We start from the raw sequence: 8,798 nt of genomic DNA on the forward strand, positions 1-8,798 counted from the left end.
ATTGGAATCTTTTCCTAGTCAAGTAGGGTGTCATTGTTAGCTGGCAGGAAAAAAAGAGTGTCACAGTGATTCAGCGGGCGACCAGAGTTGGACGAGTACAGTTTGTCTCAAGGAAGTGTGAAGGGAACAGCAGCCTCCACATCCAGTGTGTGCAAACCGCTCGTGTTCTCTGCTGCGGACGATCTGAAGGCACGCCAGGGAAAACTGCCTGTGGGTGGAGGGGGCGGGGGGAGGTGATCAGTGAGCTCGAACGCCAAAGGCCGCGCCTGAACCTCCGCGTTCCTTTCCCTCGGCGCTCTTGCAGTAAGCAGGGCTCTGCTACCATAAAAATGTCAACGTGATCAAGCACATGTCACCATTTTAAGGAGATTATTTTCAACTTCTACGCCCCCCACCCCCAGCACCAAAAGAGAGAAGAAAGAAACATAGCCAGGAATGACCCCCTCAGACTACTAAAGACACGAGGGTGTTGAACACTCCTTCTGAAATAAGTTACCCAGGAAGAGAGCTGGTGGCAACTGAAACTGGGGAAACCACATCAGAGGTGTCAGGCAGGCTCATAAGGGCCCCAAGTCTCCGCCTTGGAATGAATGGAAGTGTAACTCGCTGCTCCTATTCGAGGGGAAGTGAAGCAGCACCTGTGCGTTCAGCTGTCGGTGGGGGACTCAACCTGGTGCAGGGGTGTGGGACGGCCTCCCGGGTCGGGGGTCCTCAGCTCCTCTGACTCTGCAGTGACAGGGTGCTTTGGTTCAGGAAGAAGAGAGTAGTAATCAGTGATCGCTGGTGCCTCAGGCACTTGCATATGTTAGCATGGTCACTACCCCATAAAGTACAGGGAGTCCTCGCTTGATGTCGTTGATAGGTTCTGTGACTTTAAGCAAAACATGGTATAAGGAAACCAATTTTACCATTGGCCAATTGACATAAGTGAGTGCTAAATTCCTACAGCATCTCATCAACATACTGTAGCGGCATTGAATGAAACGCCATTATTTGAGGACCCGCTGTGCTGAACACAATACAGAACTGTGCCACGGGGCTGCTGGGGGACTTGGGGGTGCACCTTGGTGTGTGGGGAAGCCCGGGTGCCAGTCCCCGCCTACCAAGCCCCGAAGTCTTCCTCTGTCCACCTCACTACCCTGGAGTAGTTTGTTTTTAAAACAAAAGTATCATTTCCAAACCTAATCTGGGCGCAAGCTATCATATCTGAAGCTGCAGAGGTCAGCTAATGAGACAGCTTGCTAGAACATGAGTTTGGATTGAGTCCTCACGTGAGGCCACTCGCTCCCTAAGAACTGGCTTTTGGTTACGGCACTTGCTCCTTTGCTCCAGGTCACAGAGTTGGGTAGTGAGGGTGGTTGGGTGGAGGAGGGGGGAGGAGGCCAGAGGGCAGCTTTCGGTCTGTCACGCTCTGGTGGCTCAGGTCCAGCTCCACAGTTCTCATCTGCCTCACTGTTCTCCCTTGAAGGTGGGCCTGCGTGTGGCTCAGCCACCAGACTTGGGGGGATGTTTCCAGGAGCAGGGAGTTTAAATGTCGTTTCTATTCACTGTGAGGAAGTCCACACTTCTTAGTGCACGACTGACTTCACCACCAGGGAAAGACACATCAGTGTGGGGCAGGAAACGAGTACTGTGAACCCCAAAATTCCAGAAACCATCCATTCCGGGAATACAAATAATAACAATGACCAGCACCGTGACCGCTAGCACTGATGGAGCGCGAGCCAAGTGCGTCTGCAGCAGCATTGCCCCGCAGCTTCGCTTCCCAGCTTCCCACGTCCCGAGGTGCGGTCGGTGCGCTCGTTTGCAGGTGGCCGCGGTTCGGAGCCATGAGCCAGTCTGCAAAGCCAGGATTCAGACACGGGCCTGTGGAAGTTACACTGAAAGGACATGTGCCATTTTACAAACTCACTGGAACGCCGTTTCCCTGCACAGGATCTTGTTTGACCACGATGTCTTTAATGTGATAGCTGTTCCTCATAGCCATTATATCATCCACTAAATTGTCAGGGGATTAAGAAGTGGACCTACCAGCCAAAATCACATGGATGCCAAGCAAGAATATGTAGCTGGATGGATGGAAGGAGGGTATGGTGGGCGGGTGGGTAAGTGGGAGATGGGTGGGTGGATGGATGGGTGGGTGGGTAAATAGGCAGACAGATTCAGATACATCTATACATATATACATTGGATATTTTCTCAAAATCAGCCCCACCAAGGAGAAAGGGTTTTACTCCTTTCTATAAAACTAATTGAACAACACATTCTGTGCAGAAATCCAGCCTCTTCTCAGGCATCTGGTCCATGGAGTGTCTGCATGCTCGTTCTCTGTAATCTCAGAAAACCAATCCCGAAATCCAGAGGGGCGGGGAGAGGCTGTTTCACTGGTGTGTCCTGGTGAACTGTAACAGCGCTTATTCAGCTTCCGGACTGAGATGCCAGAATCATTAAAATAAATATCGGCAGAGAATATCTATGCCTGGTTTTATATATATAAAGAAGGAGCATTACCATTTTTAGAGCACCAGCGCTGGAATGCGCAGCTCTGACCGTTGCCGCAGCTGAACAGCTGTCCCTGAACAGATGTGATGCTGGGGAGCCTGGAAGAACCAACTTAGAATGTTTGAACGTAGATTTGCAACAAAATGCCCTTCTGAGGGAGGTATTAAGGCCGCAGCCAAATAGAGTCATCAGCAACTATTTCTGTGCCATCCAAAGAATTCAAATCTAACAGCCCAAACACGAAATTCTAAAATTGGGAGGCATGCAAATGGGGACTCATATTTAGTCCCCCGAAGGTGTCCTACTTAAATCAGGATCAGCAGCCCTCCCCTGGGGGTGGGGGATGGGGTAGGGAAGAGCATGGGGTGAAGGAGGGCAGGTTAAGGGGGAGAGAAGGGAAGTAGAATTCAATTATCAAACGCAGTTTTGCGCCCAGGAGCCGTTAGCACCTCCCTCTACCACACATGCACACGCACGCCCCCGGAACCAGGACCCAGCACACAGCCGCGTCTCTCCCAGGGCACAGCACGTGTGCAGTGGAGCAGTAGTCACCGCAGGGGAGGAAAACGGGGATCCCCCCTGGCCTTCCTCACACCTCCTCTATATTGTAACACTGTTTTCTCTAAATTCCACGTGGGGAGTGGAGCCCCTAGCCTTGGGAAGCTGGGTCTCTATGAGTCTTCACCTGTTTCTGACAGCAGTTAATGCGTGTCTAGGCCGGGGTCAGTCCTCAATACCTGTTAACTGTTACTAGGAGCATCATCACAGTTGGGCGGCTGCTACAGTTAGTATCCCTGCGCTGACCAAGCGCCGGTCCCTGGTGCAGCAGGAGTGGGCAACAGAGTCCCTGTGCGGCAGGCGGGAACCCTCTGTGCCGCTGGCCCACGTGGCGTTTTCCTTCTGCAGATTCTGCCCGTTCCACCCCATCCAGGCTGCACGGGTTGCCATGGTGACGGAGAAAGCATGGAGACTCGAGGCCATGCCCACTGCCCTGTTCTATTTTTCTTTCTTTCCATTTTAGGAGGAGGACGCCTCCACAGTGGGGACCCGTGGGTGTGCACGACCGACGTGAGCACCAGCTCGAAGCGGCTGTTCTGGGACTCTGGTTTCCAGACTGTTGGTTCCCCTTAAGAAGGGCCAAGAATCTTTCTCTTTAGGGAAAGAAGCAAGAAAAGAGGGATGGGAGTTGGAAATTAGGCCTCCAGTCCCTCAGGGGACAGCTCGGTTACGCTGCCTTTTAGGAAACAGATTTTGAGTCCAGCAAAATTGGGCTTGCACCCCAAACACAGGGATCTCTGGAGTTAGGGACACCCGGGACTTCTGTCCCTTTGCCACCTCCGGCTGAGCGACTTTGACCGTATTAGGTAACCTCTCAATATCAGTTGTCTCGGCGGTCAGAAGGGGCAAATGATAATCTCTCCGTCCCTGGGCTGAGGGAAGGATGAAATGAGGCAACCAGGAGAGAAACACTTCGCCGTGAACCTTAGACGCTCCCATCACCCTCGCCATATCATCCCAGATCCGGCCATTGACGGGCCGCAGCCGCCTGGGAAAGTCCCTTTGGTCCTGAGGTGTTGCATACACCATCTGACCCTGGCCCCGCCATCTCCGTGTGGGGGGGACAATGACCCTCAGCTCCCAGGACTGCCGTCAGGATCAAGTTGGGTGGATGCCCCCCGCCCTGCGGGGCTGTAGGCAGCAGAGCCCTCCCCGCGCTGCAATTTCCCTCCCCCTGTTCCTAGGGCAGAACAGCCCCCCACCCTCCCACCCCCTCCGGGCCGGGCCCTGCCATTCCCTGACTAAAACCCTCCATCTGCTTCCCCTGCCGCCCTGCCCGGGAGCCCCTGGGCCCACCCCCCTTGTCTCCCGTTACCCTCCCCCTCCCTCTGGCACTCCAGCCACTCGGCAGGAGCCTCTCTCCTTTCCTGGAATACAAGCCCCTAGGAATACAAGTTTCCTAGGGCAGGGTCTTCTCACCTGTTGTTCCCTCCACGAAAAATTATCTGCTGTCCGCCTCCCTTCTCCCGATCCACCTTCCCCCACTGTCCCAACTCAATTCAGTACAGGGCCCTCATTCATTCTTTGGCACTTAGCTGAGAGGTCACCTCCTCCAGGAAAGCTTCCTGGATTACTCTTTCCAAAGCCCCCCTCCGCCACCCCCATCGCACCATCCTCACAACAGGTTTGTTATCAGAAGCACTCCGTCCACCTGGCACTTATTACAATGTAATCATCGCTAGATGCAGTTTTTTTTGTCTGGTCTTTCGGGGTTGGGGGTGGTGGACACAAATACTGTCTTACTCATATTTGTGTCCTCAGGACCTGTCATGCGCCTTGCACATCATAAGTGCTTAATAAATGTTTGCTGAATGAGTGACTCACAGGATCCGGATGTTAGTTCCCTTTCCTAGCTCTGCTCTCAAAACTGCCACTGCGGGTGTGGCTACTGACGGGGCCCAAGGAGCAGGTCTTTCGCAAGAGGAACAGGGACCGGATGCCTGGGAAAGGTGCCTGGAGCTCTCGAAGGCTCGTGTGTGCCAGACTCAGGACCTGGGATCCTGGTTCACGTGCAGGTTGTGATTCAGCACAGCTGGGGACCTGAGACTCTGCATTTATGACAAGCTCCCAGGCGAACGCAAAACACTCAGACCACGCTGGCAAAGGGGAAGCTTAGTCACTATGAAAGCCTTCATTTTGGAGTGGAGGGGTCAACGACAGGGTGAGCGAGCGTAGATGCTTGGAAAGCAGGGCCTGGCTGGATTCTTGGTGCGCCTCCCAAACCGAATGCTGTTGGGACCCAGGACACAGGGCAGGGAGGGGAGGAGCAAAGAACGGGGTCCTTCTGCTACCCCGGCAGACCAGCCAGAGAGTGCAGGAGGCTAGAATAGACTGTTTTAGAATTTTAGAGAGAATTCTATCCTGGAGTTTGCTCATTCATTTATTCGTTTCTTCAACAAATATTTGCACAGTATTAGGACCTGAGGTTACTGTGGGGACAAGACAGACAAAGTTTCTGTCCTCTTGATGCTGACGTTCTGGAGAAGGACCTGGGTTTGAGCCCTCGGATGTGTGTGTGCGCTCACGTGCATGCGCGCGTGTGAGTTTGGTGCGTCCTTTCAGCTCTCTGAGCCCTAGTAAAATGTGAGGCCTACACCAACCCCAGGGAGTTGCTGGGAGGAACTCGGGAGATGATACCTTACGAAGATAAGGCATTATTATTCACAGAGCTACTAATTTTGAACTTTCTCTCCCTTAGCCAAAGGTGGCCATCCACAAGGGAGAATTGCATCGAGGAGTTTCTGTATTCACTTAATCGTTCATCTGTCAAGTATTTGCACTGCTCCAGACTCTGGGGGTAGCGGGGGGACAAAGTCAGCAAAGTCCCTGTCCTGTTCGGATGTACGTTCAGAGGGGAAATCAGACAATCAACAAGCACACACATGTAAACAAGAATGTGTTAGTGTTGAGTGTCAGGAGGAAAATGAGACTGGGTAATTTGGGGGAGGCTGGGAGTGGGGTTGCTTTGACTGGGACTTTGGAGAAGTGGCTGTGACAGGTGAGATTTAAGAAGAGATCTGAATAACGAGAGAAAAACAAGCCATGCCGGAATCAGAGGGAAGAGTATTCGGGGTGCGGGGGACAGCACGTGCGACAGTCCTGCGGCAGGACTGAGTCTGATGCATTCGAGGGAGAGCAGTACAGCCGGGACGGCAAGCGGCAAAGGGGAGAGATCATAGATGAGCTCAGAGAGGTCACAGGGCCAGGCAGAGCAGGGCCTCGATAGCCGGGGAGAGACCTCGGATTTTATTTTTAATTAGATGGAGAGCCACAGAGGAATAGCTGCAGGGAAGGGGTGTGAACGGCTTTGCGATCACCCTGGAAACGGCACGTGGAGGACCTGAGGAGCCACTTAGCGGGGATGGCAGTGGTCTTGGTGAACGAGGACGGTGGGTGGCGGTGGTCGGTGGCGGCTTGGGCCAGGATGATGGCGCTGATATGGAGAGAGGCAGGCACCTCAGGGCTCCATGATGGAAGCAGCGTGGGGAGTGAGGGAGATACATGCTCTACTATTTTTGGAGAAAACACAATCTACCACGCAGTACAAATCCCACTTCTTGGAACACTTTGGCAAAGGCGGACCTTCACGAAACCAGAAGGAAACAAGGCCTGTTCTAACCGAGATGCACAGAGCCTTCAAAAGGAGGGTGTGGGTTACAAAGGGAAGTTGCTACTCCAGCCCCTTTCCGCCCTCATTGAAATTCTTTGCTGAGTTGGAAGGGCACGTGAGATCATGCTTTAATGAGTAATGAGTGGTAGGTACTTAGATGCATTCAACAGGCTCTAGTTCTGATGAAGCATTATTCTAATTTGGAAGGGGCTTATGGAAGGAGGACAAGATAGAGAGATGGTGCAGAGAGCCCTAGAGCTGGGGCTCAAAAACCAAGAGGTAAGACATGTGTATATGTGTGCATGTTAGTTTAGTGGCCTTGAGATAGCAGGGGAAGGAGGAAATGACCCATTTCCCTGCCGCCAGTTCTAAAGAATTCTCAGTTCCCCGGAGGGTGGCCTCTTCCCATCCATTCAGTCCCAATGAACTTGGTGTCAGGCTAGGTCCTCGGGAGCCCAAGGCCCCCTCCTTCACCAAGGGCAGAAAATGGAGAGTGTTGATGTTACCTCCAGGTTAAACAATGGCCCCGGACCTCCCCTGACAGGTGTGCCGACAGACTCGAATCACCCTACACTTTTGCACTTGGGTACCGCCCTCACACCCTCTGCCTATGATGCACAAAGTCTCCAGTCTTAAAAAATAAGTCCTGTTCTCACCACAAGAAGAGAAAAATTGTGACCATGTGAGGCGATGGATGTTAATTAGACTTACTGTGGCAATCATTTTTAAATATACACAAATACCGAATCATTATGTTGTACACCTGAAACTAGTATGTTACATGTCAATTATTCCTCAATATAAAACCACACCATGCTCCTGTAATTTCCTGAGAAAAGCATAATTCTGTGACATTGTATTTTGTGAGTTAATAGTGTTTATTTGTTTAATGTAAGCATTTAAAATATATCACAATTTCTTCACTTAAAAAAATATGCTTCCCCTCTTGCTGCCCCCACCATGGAGCTGGTCTGGGCCCTCTTCCTTCCCGGACAGGTCCAGGGTGGGCGTCCTGAAAGCCGCGGTCCGCTTAGCAGCCAGGACCATTTCAGCCCCCGCCCCCTTGGAATCAGTCTTCTTTCCGTGCTCAGGAACGTGGCAGAAACTGCCAGAAGCATGTGGCAGAACCAGTGGGGGGTGAAGGCGCAGCATTTCAAGTGTGGATGAGATGGGATGGCTGTTTTATGACAGTCCTATGTGGCCATCTCCTGGGGGACTGTATGTCCCCATCCATGCCTGCTGCTGGCCAAATGGAGTTCATAGTGGGGAATATGCATCCTTTGGCTTTCCTCTCAGCCCCTGCAGCTGTGTGATGAAGGTAGGGGAGACAGGAGGGGATCACGTCATTTGTGGGCTGAGAGGGCACCTTACACAATCGCTCCTGGTCGTCACAGGCCGTGCACCAGCCGAGCGGGTCCTGCACCTGCCTTTCTAGACACCCTGGGCCAGCGCAGGGCCGCCTCTCCCAAGTGCATATGGACTGGAAATGCATTTTCTACAAGTGCCAGAAGGAGTCGTGGTTGGAATTCAGGCTACTCTTTGGTAAAAATAAGAATTGAGTTCTTTCTTAAAGGTGGGGGTGGGGAGGGAAAGAGAGACAATTTTATCTGGGAGCTGTGACTGCCACCTGGTGGATGATATTAGCTGAGCAACTAAAAAGGCTCCTTTCTTAAATGTCAGCCATTCATTCATTTCTTCACCCTTCTGTCCGTGGTTTCTGGTGGGCGGGGGTCAGCTCCCGCACAGTGTTATAGATGTTGTGATAAGGACAGTCTGAGTAGGGGCCACGGGAGTGGATGCAGGAGCCCCCAGCCTGGGCTTGAATCCCTGCTCTCAGACCTCTGTGCTGTGACTCTGACTGATCTACTGAACGTCTTTGTGTCTTTGCTTCCTTATCTGTAAAATGGGGCTGACAACAGCCCATGTCTCACTGGGGGGGTCCTGAGAATTAAAGTACACACTCCATGTAAATGCTCAGCACAAATAAGGTAGGCCACAGGTGAGGGAAAAAATTGCAATACACACAACTAAGCTAATATACAGAGTATATAAAGAATTCCACTTACTGAATGAGAACCCCATATATAAATAGAGAAGAGATTAAAACATCAAAGATGATATCCAAATG

The sequence above is a fragment of the Pteronotus mesoamericanus genome, unplaced genomic scaffold (assembly GCF_021234165.1).
Source record: "Pteronotus mesoamericanus isolate MK-2021 breed Mesoamerican mustached bat unplaced genomic scaffold, CSHL_Meso_final contig_1, whole genome shotgun sequence".
In the NCBI taxonomy this organism is placed as follows: domain Eukaryota; kingdom Metazoa; phylum Chordata; class Mammalia; order Chiroptera; family Mormoopidae; genus Pteronotus; species Pteronotus mesoamericanus.